Source organism: Jaculus jaculus, chromosome 15 (genome assembly GCF_020740685.1).
Source record: "Jaculus jaculus isolate mJacJac1 chromosome 15, mJacJac1.mat.Y.cur, whole genome shotgun sequence".
Taxonomy (NCBI): domain Eukaryota; kingdom Metazoa; phylum Chordata; class Mammalia; order Rodentia; family Dipodidae; genus Jaculus; species Jaculus jaculus.
In genome coordinates, this window is record NC_059116.1 from 52,345,585 (window position 1) to 52,360,819 (window position 15,235).

Consider the following 15,235-nt stretch of genomic DNA (forward strand, 5'->3'; position numbering starts at 1 on the left):
TAGCTCAGAAAAATAGCCACCTTCCCGATCAGGTCCACACCTCATGATGTGTTGACCGATCAAGGGAAGAAGTTCAACCTCCCCTTCCTCAGTGCAATGGGATAGATCCCCTGAGAGTGCAAAGGCGGCAGTCAAACGAAAGCTACCAGATCCCTGCCCATCCTCGTGCAATGGGTACTCTGAGACCCTGAGGGTGCAAGGGCCAGGGGAGCTATATGCCTTTTAAGGCTGACAGCCAAATTTGGGGGGAGGAACCACTTTCCAAGGCAGCAAGCGCTTGAGAAATGACCACCTTGTCCCTCTTGGTTTGGGTTCGCAGGCGGCAAATCAACCAGAGGCAAAGTACGCATCCTCCCAGGCAGCACACTAGGAACATTCCCACTCCTACCCCTTCCTTAAAATGACAGATAGCAGGAAGCATTGGTGCAATTACTAAAAGAGAAGTTACTAAGAACGAACAGAAATGGTGGATGAACACACACCAGCGCAGGGGCAAAGGAAGTATTCCTCCCACAGCCATGTCCAATGTCATTAACACCCCCAGATGTATTGAGGTGCTTCCAAGACGCCCCTTCATCTTGTGTCCCTTCCTCTTCCACTTGATTCATGGATTCCAGGCACAGGAGGAAGATTATCCACAAGACCTTCATCATCTCCGCCCTGATGAACATCACTGTCTCCTGGACCCTCCTCCGGAGATCGCTTGACTGTCCTCACCAGCCGGGCTGGAACCCAATGAGGGGAATCCTGTTCCTGTGGAAAAACACAAACAGCTCCCCTGGATCTTATCACAACAAGATCCGGTCCTTTCCATTTATTATCTAAGACATCCTTCCACAACACCATCTCACTAGATGTTTGAATCACATGTTGACTGTGCCTGTCAGCTGCAGATTTATTATTATTATCCAAGATTAAAAAATTAAGGGTAAAAAGGGCTAAAGACACTCTTTCCTTGGGAGTTGCATTTTCCGCTATACCCCCTTTTTGTTTAAATAAAAGAGCTTTTAGACTTTTATTGGCTCTTTCTACTATACCTTGACCTTGTGGGTTGTAAGGAAGGCCAGTGGTATGTGCAACCTGCATTTGGGCACAGAAGGCTCGAAAGCCACCAGATGAGTACGCTGGGCCATTATCAGTTTTTAGGCGGTGTGGCTTTCCCCAAGCAGCCCAGGCCTCTAGGCAGTGAGTTTTTACATGAGAGACCTTCTCACCTGCCAATGGGGAGGCAAAAATAATACCTGAGCACGTGTCCACTGAGACATGTAGGTATTTTAATCTTCCAAACTCTGGAAGATGTGTCACATCCATTTGCCAAAGGTCTCCAGGACGTAGGCCTCGAGGGTTAACGCCCACATGTGGGGAGGGTAAAAAGGTGACACAAGACTGACAAGATTTTACAATGTCTCATGCTTCATTTCTGGAAATAGAAAATTTTTTTCTCAAGGTGTTTGCAGGAACATGATATAATCTATGGAATTCAGTAGCTGAAGCTTTTGTATCTTCCAGAGAAATCATGGAGAGCCTAGTGGCCTGGTCCACGAGGTCATTAGCCTGTGATAAGGGGCCAGGCAGTAATGAATGTGCCCGAATATGAGTTACATAGAAAGGGCAAGTTCGCTGTAAAATTAAAGACTGAAGTTGTAAAAGAATATTAGACACTAGACTAGTAGAGCGAACCGAAGCGGCAATCTCTAGGCCAGCAACCGCATTAGCTACATATAGGGAATCCGTGAACAAGTTAAAAGAAGTAGAGAATGTCTGAAAGACCTCCAAAACAATTAGGCATTCAACAATTTGAGGGGAATCAGGTCTAAACATTCTTACTATAGGCTCCGAGCCCTGTACCAAGTAGCCCCCACGACCAGACTTTGAACCATCAGTAAAGATGGCAGGGGCTGATGTAATAGGCTCCTGAACAGTGATTTTAGGAAAGTAAACCAGATTATTTTCAACAAAGGACAAAATAGGGCTGTTTGGATAATGATTATCTATGACATTTGGGAAAGCGCACATGAGAATGCTCCAATCATCCACAGTGCCAGACAAAACTTCTACTTGTTCCTTAGTATAGGGGATGATGAGTTTGTCAGGCAGCTTTGCAAAGTGTATTAAGCAATATTTAAGCCCCAAACAAGCCTGTCGGGCTACCAGCTGTGGAAAATATTGGAGAGTGCGGCTCCCAAGGAGTTTTTTTCCTTTTTTTTTTTTTTTCTCTTGAAGCCATAATAGAAGCCCCTCCTAGCGGAGGCCAGCCACGACCAGGTTTTTGTTTTAATGAAGCAGCATGTGTCCCCAGGGGAGTTATAGGGTGGGGGTGCGGAAGGCTCTATCGACTGTAAAGGACCACACCCTTGGCCTTTAGGCCCCTTTGTCCGCTCCCTTTTGTAACAGGCGGTGGCCTCCTTTAGTCCTTCCTCTTCCCCTTTAAATAATTCTTCTTCTTCCTCCTCTGCAGAATCGGAGCTAGCCTCCTTATCTGTGTCAAGTACATTTGCATGTGTAAGCTCCTCAATGGGAGGATAGAGCCTGTTAAAGGCTCCTCTTTCCCCCTGGGGGGGGGGGCAATTATACATTTTACCTGTTTCTCTGAGCTCATCTTGTAAATTTTTGTCTTTGTTTAATCCCTTCTTTTTTATTTTTTTTCTTTTTCTAGGCCTAGTTTTTGACTCCCCATTTGAATCTGACTCAGAAAGGCTATCCTGATGCCTTGCGAGAACTTCCCGTCCCCTTCTAATAAGTTCCATGTGGTTTTCTTTACTTAAGCAAGAGTGAATCGGCCGCCAAAACGGCAGTGTACCCTTACCAATTCTGTCCTCTTGTTTTGCTGCCTCCAATTCTCTACCTAATTTCTCCCAAGTAGGGAGAGAAAGGTCCCCCGAGACCGCAAACCAGGGTGCAATTGTATCTAGGTCTTTAACAATCTTTTTAATTGTTGCAGAGGAGACCCTAATGTCCCTCTGCTTAAGCAATTCCTTTATCGGCTGGACAAAGTCAACAGTCACAAAACTCGCACCCTGAGAATTGCCCATGTTGCGCTTACAGCAAACGACAAAGACAACAAACCACACAGGAATGAAAATAAGAAGGACCAGGTAGGGATCTAAGTAAAAAAACATTATGACTGGGGATGACTTACCGACGTCTTCCTCTCCGACGTCTTCCTCTCCGTGTGTCAAGTTCTGGATCCTCTTCGGCCCCTCGCCCGGTGACCACAAAACACCCGGCGTTCCCGGGTTTCGGCACCACTTTGGGGCGAGCCCCTGTCCTGCAGGGAAAGAACGACCACCAGACGAAGATCCTTCTCGATCACACTTTATTGGAGAGCCTCTTGGTTAACAGGAAAGTTGATGGCGAGGGGCGAGGGGCGCAGGAGTGTAGCTGCTTTTATAGGGCAGAATACTATGGGACGCCTGCTGATTGGCTGCCATAGGCTCACCCACCCACAGGAGCCACGGGATAGGCTCAGGACAAGGTGCATCAAGCGCATGCACAACCTCAAGGGAGGTTGCTGCCTAAATGAGGAAGTATTTACCTCAAGACTGGCGGGAAGCCAGCATCATCTTGTAATGGCGTCTGCATTGGCTCCCTACAGTCTTGTTTGATTATTTTTGGTTTGATGTCTATTTTATCCAACACAAGTATAGCTATGCCTACTTGTTTCTTATTCCCATTTGCTTGGAATATCATTTTCCACCCTTTCAACCTGAAGACATGTCTGTCTTTAGTGGTGAGGTGGGTTTCTTGAAGCCAAAAGATTGAGGGTTCTAATTTTCTGATCTACCATGTTACCTTATGTCTCTTGATGGGTAAATTAAGGCTATTAATATTTATTTTATATATATTATATATTTGATTAGATCCCTGCCATATTGTTTTGGTTTAAGTGGTTTGGTGTTTCCATGGAGTTTGAAGATTTTGTGCCTTCTTTGAGTTTGGTTATTGTGATCTGCTTCTTGTAGGCATTCAAGGTTGATTATTTAATTCTTCTGTGTAGGGAATTTCCTGAAGTACTGTGTGTATGTTTGTTTTTGTGTTCATATAATTGTAAAGCTGAGTTTTGCCATGGAAATTTTTTGTTTCACTATCTGTTATGAGGCATACTTTTGCTGGGTAGAGTAGTTTGGGTTGGAAGCCATAGGTTGTTAGACTTGGCAGTGTTCCATTCCAGGCCCTTCTGGCTTTCAGGGTTTCCATTGAGAAGTCTGAAGTAATTCTTATGGGGTTACCTTTGAAAGTGTGCTGTTTTGCCCTAGCTGCTTTTAGGATTTTCTCTTTGGTATCAATATTTAGAGTCTTAATGACAATATGTTGTGGAGAGTTTCTCCTTTGGTCCAATCTGTTTGGAGGTCTGTGAGCTTCTTGTATCTTCATGGGCCTTTCTTTTGAGAGAGTGGAAAAGTTTTCTTTGATTATTTTGTTAAATAAGCTCTCCATGCCTTTAGTCTGAATTTTTCCCCCTTGTAGTATTCCCATGATCCAAATGTTAGGATATTTAAGTGTATTTTAGAGTTCTCTCATGTTTTGTTCATAGAAATTTTTTTTTGTTTGTTTTTTGTTTTTTAAGGTAGAGTCTTACTCTATTCCAGGCTGACCTGGAATTCACTATGGAGTCTCAGGGTGGCTTTGAACTCATATCAATCCTCCTACCTTTGCCTCCCTAGTGTTGGGACTAAAGGTGTGTGTCACCATGCCCAACCATAGAAATTTTTGACCTTATAGAAACTTTTGAACTTTTGAATTGTTTCTTCTGATTTGTCTTCCAGGTCTCTGAGTTTCTATCCTCCACATGGTTGACTCTATTTTTTTTTTTTTTTCGAGGTAGGGTCTCACTCTAGCTCAGGCTGACCTGGAACTCACTATGTAGCCTCAGGGTGATCCTCCAATCTTAGTGCAGAAGGGACCTGAGGCTGGGAGTATGGCTAGGACAGCTGTTTGAGGGGCTTGGGGGACTGGTGGGCTACCCGAGAGCATGGGAATCAGCTGATTCCCTTTACTGCCCCTTCACGTCCTTCCACTAGAGATCTATTAGAGACTTCTCTCCCCTAAAAGACTCAGTAACCCCTTAATGTCTTGCCTCTCCTTCCTTGTGAGGTGCAGCATGGTTAGGCAGATGCCATCTTCTGCAGTAGAATTACAAAAAACACACAATATTTTTTTTCCCCTCATAAGCAGAATTAATTTTTCTACCCCATGAGTCTGGCTTGGCCATGTGACATGCTTTGGCCTATGGGACATTGACAAAGTAAATAATAGCTTGGACAGTATTTTTCCTTGGGGTCGGGAATCCTTCATCTACTAGTTTCCAGTAGAATGTTATTTCCATCCCTTTGAACTCCTACTGGCAACACATTTTTCTCTAATGTTGTTTCAAGGCAATTTAGAACCTTTCCTCTACTATGATTATAAATACTTTAGTTTTACCTCTGCCTGGTTCTAAAGCATATTGAATTTTTGGTGTGTGTTATATCAAGTCTTTACTTCCAAGCACCAAAATCTTACCTAGATATCCACATTAATGTATAAACTTACCTCAAAATTTGTAACTTATATGTAAACACAAATCCAAACATGGCCCAGTGAATTTCCTATCCCTTCACAATTAATTTGTGGACATTTTCAGTTTATAAATTTTCCCTTGAGGTCAGTCTGGCCTAACGAATTGGACAGGTTTAAGTCTGGAGAGAAACTACATTTCACATTCATGGGGTTGGAGCCTATTTCTTCCCCTGGTGATTTCCAGGGGAAATAAAAGGCACACCTGAGGGGTCAGTGTAGTAAGACTGGGTTTCAGCCCTGACACAAATGGGAGACCCACTATTCTAAGGAATACCTTTTGGTTCAGACAAGTTCCTGTAGCCCTTTATCCCATGAGAGGATAATTAATGTAATTGACATTCTGACACAGACCTGTAACTATGGACTCATCTATCACAGTTAATACCAGTCTCCCCTCAAAAGCTCAAATTCTTGTGAGCCTCTTGTGGATGTCTATTTCCTCCTTCACAGAGACATAGGGATACCTACCTTCAAACTCCTCCAATCCCCAGGTAATCACTTACCTTGACTTAGGATACCTACATTTTTCTCTTTGTGCCAATATGCCCAGGTTCTTATACTAGGCCCAGAACATTTCCTTATCCTCCAACTCATCATACTTCTTACTGTCTTCCTGAAATCATCCTGGTATCATTTTAACAACTATAACTTTTATTTTCTTTAATTCTTATTTACAGACCCTTTCTTATTGTTTAACCCTATTCTGCCTTTGTCCCCAGTTGGCTTAACCTTCTAATATGATTGGTATCTTCCCTGTTACAGCCATTCAGCTCACATTATCTTGTCTCAGAGATATCAGCCATAACCATCAACACCATTGCATAGCAAATTTATCCAAATATTCCCTCCTGAAGGGAGGCAGTGGAGACCCAGGAGCTAAGACTGGGTGAGCTGAAACTTAAAAGGCCACACCACTGGTCCCTCAGGTTAGAGTAGTGGTAAACGATTGTTGAAGAGCAGACTCTGGCCAGTGTTGTGCAGCAATTGAAATATTCCCTCCTTGGACAGAGGAGAGAAGGGAGCTACAAGACTCAGGAGATCAACAAGTCTGGGAAAAAGATCGCAAGAACCTTTCCTAATGATATAAAAAGGGTAAACAACTACATGGGAACGGACTCTCCTGAACCAGCTGTGAGCTGCCTGCCAGTTCTGAGTCCCCACCCATGCTGGGGTTGACTTTTGGGGGATGCAGGTGCCTTTGAGTCATTCATTGTTTCTACAAGCACCCCTCACTCTGATCTGTAAGTGACCCCAATAATCTCACTGGTTCACCAAAACTGGTTTTGGTGCAGTCATACTTTGATGTGTTGTCTGAGCCCTTAGTGGGGTGAATAAATGTATATTCACATCTGTCCAGGGAAAAAGCTTCTCATGACAAACACCAATTCCTGTTGCTTCCCACATGCTAGGACCTGTCAAACTCCAAATGCCGTCATAGTCAGCCTCCAATCTCCTGAAATAACTTCTCCTCTCCAAAATGCAGGATTGCTGTGAGTTCAGGGCCATCCTGAGATTGCATAGTGAATTCCAGGACAGCCTTGGCTAGAGCAAGACCCTACCTCAAACAAACAAACAACACAAAAAGGCAGCTCAAGCCTTTTAAGCCATATGGTCCTATGAACCTGTAATAGCAACACCAACCTGGCCTGTGCTGACCCACTTCTCAGCTCTGAGGCATTCCCAGAAGCAAAGAGATATTCATCTCTTATCAATGATTTGATCCTACTACTCTGTTAGGAAGAAATGTGGAGGCAAAATGCTAAAAATTAAAACTCCAAAAATAGTAAGCAAAGTCCTGGGGGATTTTAACAATTTTAACCATAATTGCTTGGAGCCTGTTCTAATGACTTGTCATGCTTTATACAAACAGTTAAAGCCTAGCTCTTAGTTACCCTTGCACCTCACCCCAAATGGCCAGTGCCAGAGAGGACAAGTGGTGTTATAATATTTACTACCTAACAAGACAGTGAGCTGCCGTCCACCTCTTATCTATTCAGATAGGACCCCACACAAATGGTGCACGGAACAAGTCCAGATACTTTATCTTAACTGTTATCAAAGGGCCCATTCCCTCTTGGGAGTGCAATTCTCTCTCAGAATTTGTGTTTCTGTCCATGGTCTGTCGATCTATAGTATTTATTAAAACAGTTATATCTTGGGGCTAAAGAGATGGTTAACTGATTAAGGAGTTTGCCTGAGAAGCCTAAGGACTCAGGTCTGATTCCCCAGTACCCATGTAAGCCAGATGCACAAGGTGGTGCGTGTATATGGAGTCCTTTTGCAGTGACAAGAGGCTTTTGCCTACCCATTCTCTTTCTCTCTCTCACTCAAATAAATAAATGAATATAATATAATATAATACAATATTTAAAAAGAAACAATTGTATCACTTTCCTATTGTGAATACATTGACCCTTGTGCCATGGGTTTGACTTTTCCTGCATGAGATAAGAGCACATGAGCTCCTGGACTTTGTGCCCTAGGCAATGGGCAGGAGCAGCTAAAAGGCAATGGGAGAGTGTTCTCCAGATCTCTAAGCATCTGGTCTTCTGAAGATGTAAACATTTCTCACTTAGCAGATAGGCAATACCTGAAAAGTTCCAGAGAGTGTCAAGGATCATAGACTTCCAGAGAAAATATGATGGCAGAAGTACCAACCAGGTGACAGGATATGAAGAGTCAAAGACTGAAGCCAGAAAGCTCTGGGCATTGGAGAGCCCTAGAGAGCTGAAAGATGATAAGAGGTGAGGGTTCCAGTACTCAAAGCTTGGTAGCTAGAAGAGTGCCAAGAATCAAGAGTATTCAGCCCCACAACCCAGGAACCAGAACACCAGTTATGGAATGCAGGGCTGTGGCTTTGAACACTCAGAGTTTGTTATGACCTGAGCACATTGAGCAACAAGTCTCTAGCCTTCGGGAGAAGGGAGCCATAGGTCTCCAGTTCTCAAGGTCTTCAGATACAAGTCTCTGAGGTTAGAAAACCTAGCCCTTACGCCTCTGGCTCTCAGAAGTTCATGGTAGTCAATACCAAGGAAGCACCTCTTTCCTACTGGTGCTTTCCATCCAAATAGTGCAGTAGCATGGCCAAGCAGATGATGGTGACAGCTCTATGGGGAAAGGATTCACTTCCAATCCTATATGATTGGTGACAGTATTCAACCTCTTGTAGCAGTTCCTAAGCCCGTGATTTCTCCTTGGTGATCACCTATAGCTCCTCTCAACCTCTTGTCAGGTAAATCTTTACAACAGGGAAGCTTGCGCCATCAACATGTTGTTATATGTAGGCAGACGTTAGGCTTTAGAGTCATTGAAGGAAGGACCCAACCTCCTGTTTTCCTGGTAACATTAGAAAGGGAAGAGACACTACCTGACAAGAGAAACAAAATTTGCATTTCACACCAATATGTGGAAATGTTCTCTTGTTACTTGGTATTTTCTGGCTGACCGAAACTTCCTTGTTATTTCCTTAATGTAATCCTTCCTTGGCAGGAAATTCATTCACTGAAGAGTCTTTTAAATCCACCCAAATTGAATTGAATTCTGGTTTCTGCTGGGATCCTAATTCATGAGTGATGTTTTGATGATAAAAAACTTTATATTTAGGAGATGAATTTTTCCAATTTTAATTATAATAGTTTCTCCTTTCATTGTCATACTTCGAAAGCCCTTTCATTTTGTTCAGATAAAGATGCATAAAGAATTGAACTTTTACTTCCATATCCAACTCTAGAATGTTTATGGTCTGTCTTATGCATTTAAATCTTGGCTTTAGGCTGGGGTTAAAGGCACTTGCTCGCAAAGCCTGCTGGCTTGGGTTTAATTCTCCAATGCCTATGTAAAACCAGGCACATATATCGGGAGTTCAATTGTAGTGGCAAAAGGCCTTGGCACACTTATACTCTCTTTCTTTCTTTCTTTCTTTCTTTCTTTCTTTCTTTCTCTCTCTCTCTCTCTCTCTCTCTCTCTCTCTCTCTCTCTCTCTCACATATTCTCTCTCTCTCTCTCTCTCTCTCTCTCTCTCTCTCTTTCTCCCTCTCTCTCTCTTGCCCTCTGTCTCACAAGTAAATAAATAAAAATAATAAAAAACAAATAATAAATCTTGGATTCTTCTGAAAAACACCATCTCTGGGTTGTTTTTTTTCCTCTCATAAATACCTATTTATTGCATCAGTATTTACTTAACAATATTTATCTTTCCCAATGAGAAATGTCAACCATATCACATAGTAAATTTTCATATGTATTTATTTCAACAAGCCCTAGATTATTTAACCTTGAATATGATGCAGGATTTTAGGTTCAGTAGGAGGTCCTCAAAATTTATAAACCCCAAATTTTGGGTTCTGTCCTTCACTTAATAAAGATGGTCTCAATAAAGATAAATTATGAATTATTAAGTATACATAAGGGGCACTCACAAATTGTGGGGTTTGTTTAAGGGAGGCTGGGATCTAGGAAGGGAGGTTAGAGCAGAGTCATAAACAAGTGAGGAATAGGAAACACGCTATCATGTGGACAACACTGAGGCTTTTAAAAAGGGATTAGAGTAGAGCCATAGCATGTGGAAGCTAGGAGTTTTTGTAGGGAGACTTAGGTGGAACCAGCATGGTATCTGCCATGTATTTTTTTTTTCATTTAGGGAAGTTAAGAGGGCAGATTGTGAGATTCAAGGACAAATGGGAGGGCAGTTGCCAAAGCAGAGACCAGGAGATTCAAAGAAGAAATGATTAGTGAAGAGGGTTATACTCATGGTTACCCTTATTCTAAAGTAATTACACAGATAGCAAGCCTTGAGTTAATTATAGCATCTATATAGTAGATCTGGAGTGTAAGGACGGTATGCACATCTAGATTTGGAGACCAGAGGAAAATTATACAAGTAATCAAAGTGAGGAATTACTCCAAAATACAAAACAGAGGTAAGCAGAAACATTCAGATCATGAAACAATGTGGTGTTCTCCCACTGGATGGGGGTAGAGGCCAGACTTCAAGTGTGTCCAAGAAGCACAGGGTAAAAGCAAGGGGAAAAGTCCAAACACCAAAGGGGTGCCGAGAGAGGGATGGGAAAAGAAGGCTGCAGTCGTTATACTATCATATTCAGGTATGCAAGGGGAAGAGCTGATTGGCTTATAAATTTGGAGGGTGGATCTCAGGACCAGCCTGCCTGGACCAGCTCACCTGGGCCGTTTATTTAGGGGGTGTGCTAGATAGGCTCTTGGAAGCAGGAGTCACTGTAGATCAGACTCCATCACATACAAATTTCATTTATGTCCTTGTGCCAGGGTGAGGTTGCATCCTCATTCTTTGGGCTTCAATTTTTGAGACTGCCTAAAACAAGCTAGCTTTTTCTTATCCTCCTTCAATAAGAGCATATATAAAACGAGGTAATCTTCGGTTTATTTAATAAAGTGATAAAATTCTAATTTCTGATATACAGAGCAAGACATTGAGTTCACTTTAAATAGATATACTAATATTTAATAAAATAATTGCAAATCAAACCTAGAAGATGAAGGGATCAGACTGATGCCATGACAGGCTTCTGTAAGGTGCCACCCTAATTGGGCCAAAGTTTCAGTTTCCCAGAGAGGCAGACAAGACTTCTAAGAAAGGGCAAGCTGTTCATCAACAGTGATCCTGACATGTGGCTGGAGAAGATAGCCGCCCAGGGCCTGAGTCAGCTTCTGAAGACATGTCCAAACAAGCCCAGACATGTCCCTTTCATGCTTCTTTGTCTCAACCAATCAGAGATGCACAACTGTAACTGCCACTTGCCTAGCCAATCATTTTAAAAGATTATTTAACCCACCTGGAATTCCCTTAGCTATGCTTAAAAGGGGCCTGCATGGTCCTCTCAGGGCCACCATTTTGTATGAATGGTTGACCCCCACATGCTGGCTGATTCTGCAGAATAAAATGCTCTTTGCTTTTACATACTATTTGAGTCTGGGATCTTTCTTCAATGATTTTTGGACCCTTATAGAAGAATGCATTGAAAAATAGTGAGGTTGAAAAGCAAGGCTTAAACTAGTTATTCAAAAATGATTCAGTGTCAAGAAATATTTTATGGTTAAGGCAGTTAGATGTGTACCTGTTGTCCCATTAGAGCCAGAGTTCTAGACCAGCCTGGGTTGCAAGATCACATCTAAAAAGGGGAAAGAGAAGGAGTGGTGGGAGAGGAGGAGGTCAAAGAGGAGGAAAGAAATATCTCATATAAATTCATGGTTCTGATATTGAAGGAGAAAGAGCTTTGAATAGGCAGTGAGACAAGGACACATGATTAAAGAAGAACATGGATGCCATCTTGCCTGCTCTGGCAGTACGCAAACCCACATGTGATCCAGTCTCATACAAGATGGCTACAAACAACACTCCCTGGCAGCAACTTCCTGCTTCTTCCTCCGCTTAGCTCATCTGGATGGGCTGGCCTCTTGAATCCCACCAACCAACCAGGTCTCTTCCTTATACATCTGAGTCTGATGGCAAGATATTCGAATTGGATGTCTGACCCATATAAACGGGCCTGGTAAGTGCGTGTAGCTCTCTCTTGGTCATTCATTGTCCTGGTGTATGATTCTCCTGGTACTTGCTTTGATAAGTAGTCCCACATTCCCAGCCTGCCTGGGAACTGGGGAAGGTCTTATTTGCCTGGGCATTTTCCCACTTGTTTTCTACATGCATTTAGTCTTTGGATGCTTTCATGTTTTGCTACATTTATGATCTTTCTTTAAGACCTGAGTTCTTCACTATCCTGTTTCTTAGTCTTCTCTAATCCCCTATGCAAATGTGAAAGTACAGGAGATCTTCATCTCTCATGCTTTGCTCTCTCTCTCTCTCTCTCTCTCTCTCTCTCTCTCTGTCTTTCTGTGCTTGTATGTATCTGTTTCTCTATGTGTCTGTGTGTGTGGTGGTGGTATGTGTGCATGTCTTTCAGTTAGCCTTCTCCTGCATCCCAATTCTCTCTAAGATAGACCTCATAATTCATAATTTATGCTTCTCTAAGTCTATTTTTTTCTTTCGGTTCTCTACTCAGTTGAGTAAGAAACCAAAAGTAGGGGTCCACAGGCCAGGGATCTCTTGAATCTCTATAGAATTTAATCCTTCCCTGGGCCCCAAATCCTATATCAGTATCTTTGAATTGTGTCATTCTCAGGTGGGATTTTTTTTGAGGCAAGGGGTCCAAGAAAGAGTTTGAGACTCTCAAAGTATTTAATTAGTCTGTCCCAATCAGACTGTGCCATAGCTTTAAGAGTGGAAGAATGGAGAGAATGCCTGCTGCACCCTGAAGGTGTACTATACCATGCACTTAGCTGCAGTCAAGAATGTTGATACAGGAAAGGGAATCTATAAGCTGGTGGAGTATTTGAGAAGGGAAGTTGCATATCTTAGAATGAGGAAAGAAGAGAAGAGCTGGGACTTAGAGTGCTCAAGCTGAATATTCTGAGACTGGTGCCAAATTACTGCCAGGGCCTCCAACACATGGCTACAGAGGGTGTTGGGACATAACTGTAAGTGGCGGTGGTTGAGAAAGAGGGGCCCCTTCAGGTGTTTGCCACTGGAAGGAACTACTTGACAGGGCCAGGGAGGAGTGGAGAAGGGGCCTGCAGCAAAAGAAGGAAAGCAGCTATGAAGGCCCAACAAAGGAGAGGAAGAGCCCAGGTGCAAGGCTGAGAGAATTGAGCAGACAGGATCAGAGAGAATAGAAAAGGAGGACACCTCAGCAGGGGTGGACAGACATAAAGACTAAGAGAAATATACACACCTGTATTGGATCAGAAAAGAAGCTGGTGAGAAGGGTTTTTATGATCCCTAGGGCATTGGGGGTGCCTGCCAGTGGAAGGCATGGTGGAGATGCTAACTCAAGCAGCCAGGTTGTCTTGGTCCCTGTAGGGCAGAGGAGGAAAGGATTCCTTGGAGGAATAGTCCAGCTTCAGTTAAAGGGGAAGGGATCTCTGAAACTGATAGCAACCACTTTTAATAAAATTTAAAGATAGGAATAGAAAAATTCTAGAAAGTTCCTGATCTGCATAGCTTTAAAATATCAATGGCACACATTAACTAAATCCAAGACTCCCTATCACTTCCATGGCAAGCTATTGTTCTTATGCTCTGAGCTAATGCAAGAGCAGGAGAAAAATGGAAATAGTCCATGCCATCTTCAGTTGCTGATGGTCTGATTCCTCAAAGAATTTGCCTATTTCGTCCTTGGATTCAAAGTCATTGGGCTCAAGTTGTTTACAAATTTTATTGTAACAGAATAGACTGCTCATAATGCCACCTTTTCATTCTGATACTGGTGTATTTTCTTTCTTTTTTTTATTGATTTGCTAGTTGTTCACAAATGTTATTAAACTTTTAAAGGACAAATTCATGTTTTTATTAATTCTGTTATTTTTAAATTTACAATGACTTATTCCTCTTTATAGATAAAAAAAACTGAAGGTTATTTTAAGTCATTTAAATATGAACAAGTAAATTGTATAAGATAATTTTAAAAGCTGGGTTTTCATTTTTATTTGTAAGATCTAATTCTTAGAAGGACTGAGGCTACATAACCTGAAATCAGCACAAAGCTAGGCAAATACTCTTATTTTAGAAGCAGGTTTATCTAGGATAATCAGTTTAACAACTCTCATGTAACTCATTAAGTACAAAAAATGTGATAATGATTCAGGAATTTTTGGTTCCATGTATTCAAGTACATAGATAATTTGGGATTTTCCCAGATCCTTGTCCTATGAATTTGAAGAATGAAATCCATGGACCAGAGGATAAGGTTAAGAAAGATTTTATTGTACCTTAATACTTAAGGACGACAAAGAGAAGGGGGCTTAAGCCTAGAATGTGAGAGAAGCAAGGTGGAGTCTTACCCAGGGAAGCCAGAGGAAGTTTGAGAAGCCCATCTCCAGACTCAGTTCTGGATTTTTTATGGGAAGTGGTTATGTGAGAGAGATCATGTTTATAAGTTACTATGGACAAAGACCGAATTTTACAGCTTTTCCAATAATCTTGGGTAAGAATCAAAGTTTCTGTCATTTAGGAAGGGTGCAAACTTAAAATAGAAATCTCTGCTCCAGGATGTAACATCCAGGTTTCTGTAAACATAGTGACATTTTCCTCTTTTAATTAAGTAAAAAAATAAAATAAAATAAAACATTCACTTTTGGGGTTCTGTTGCCCTGACTACCTAACCAAATTCTGTCCACTATCATTAAGAGAAATACTCCAAGCCTGTACCCTAACACCATGGGTTTCCTTTAGAGTTACAAAGTAACTAAGTAGGTAAGATGCATTGGTTACCCTATCTGCTTATGTGAAGAAACATCTAATTCAATCCTGATGTAGAGACAGCTGCCAGAAAAATGGTTCTTAGTAAAATAAGATATAAATCTCATTTCAGAATACTTAATTTGATACCTGTCTCATTCTATAACCACTAAATCAGAAAATCAAAGGTTGTATTTTGTTATAAATGCTTTGGAAAAAGTTACCATGAATGTGTCTCCCTGGTAAAGAATCTGTGCCTACCTAAAAAGTTATATATGATATATTATGTGTACTGCAGGCTGTTGTTAGTCTTAGCAATATTTATTGCTGTGTGAATATGCTATAGACACCAGGTGACCTAGCTAATCTGAGCTATTTATTTGCTTAGGTATAGACAAATACAGAATT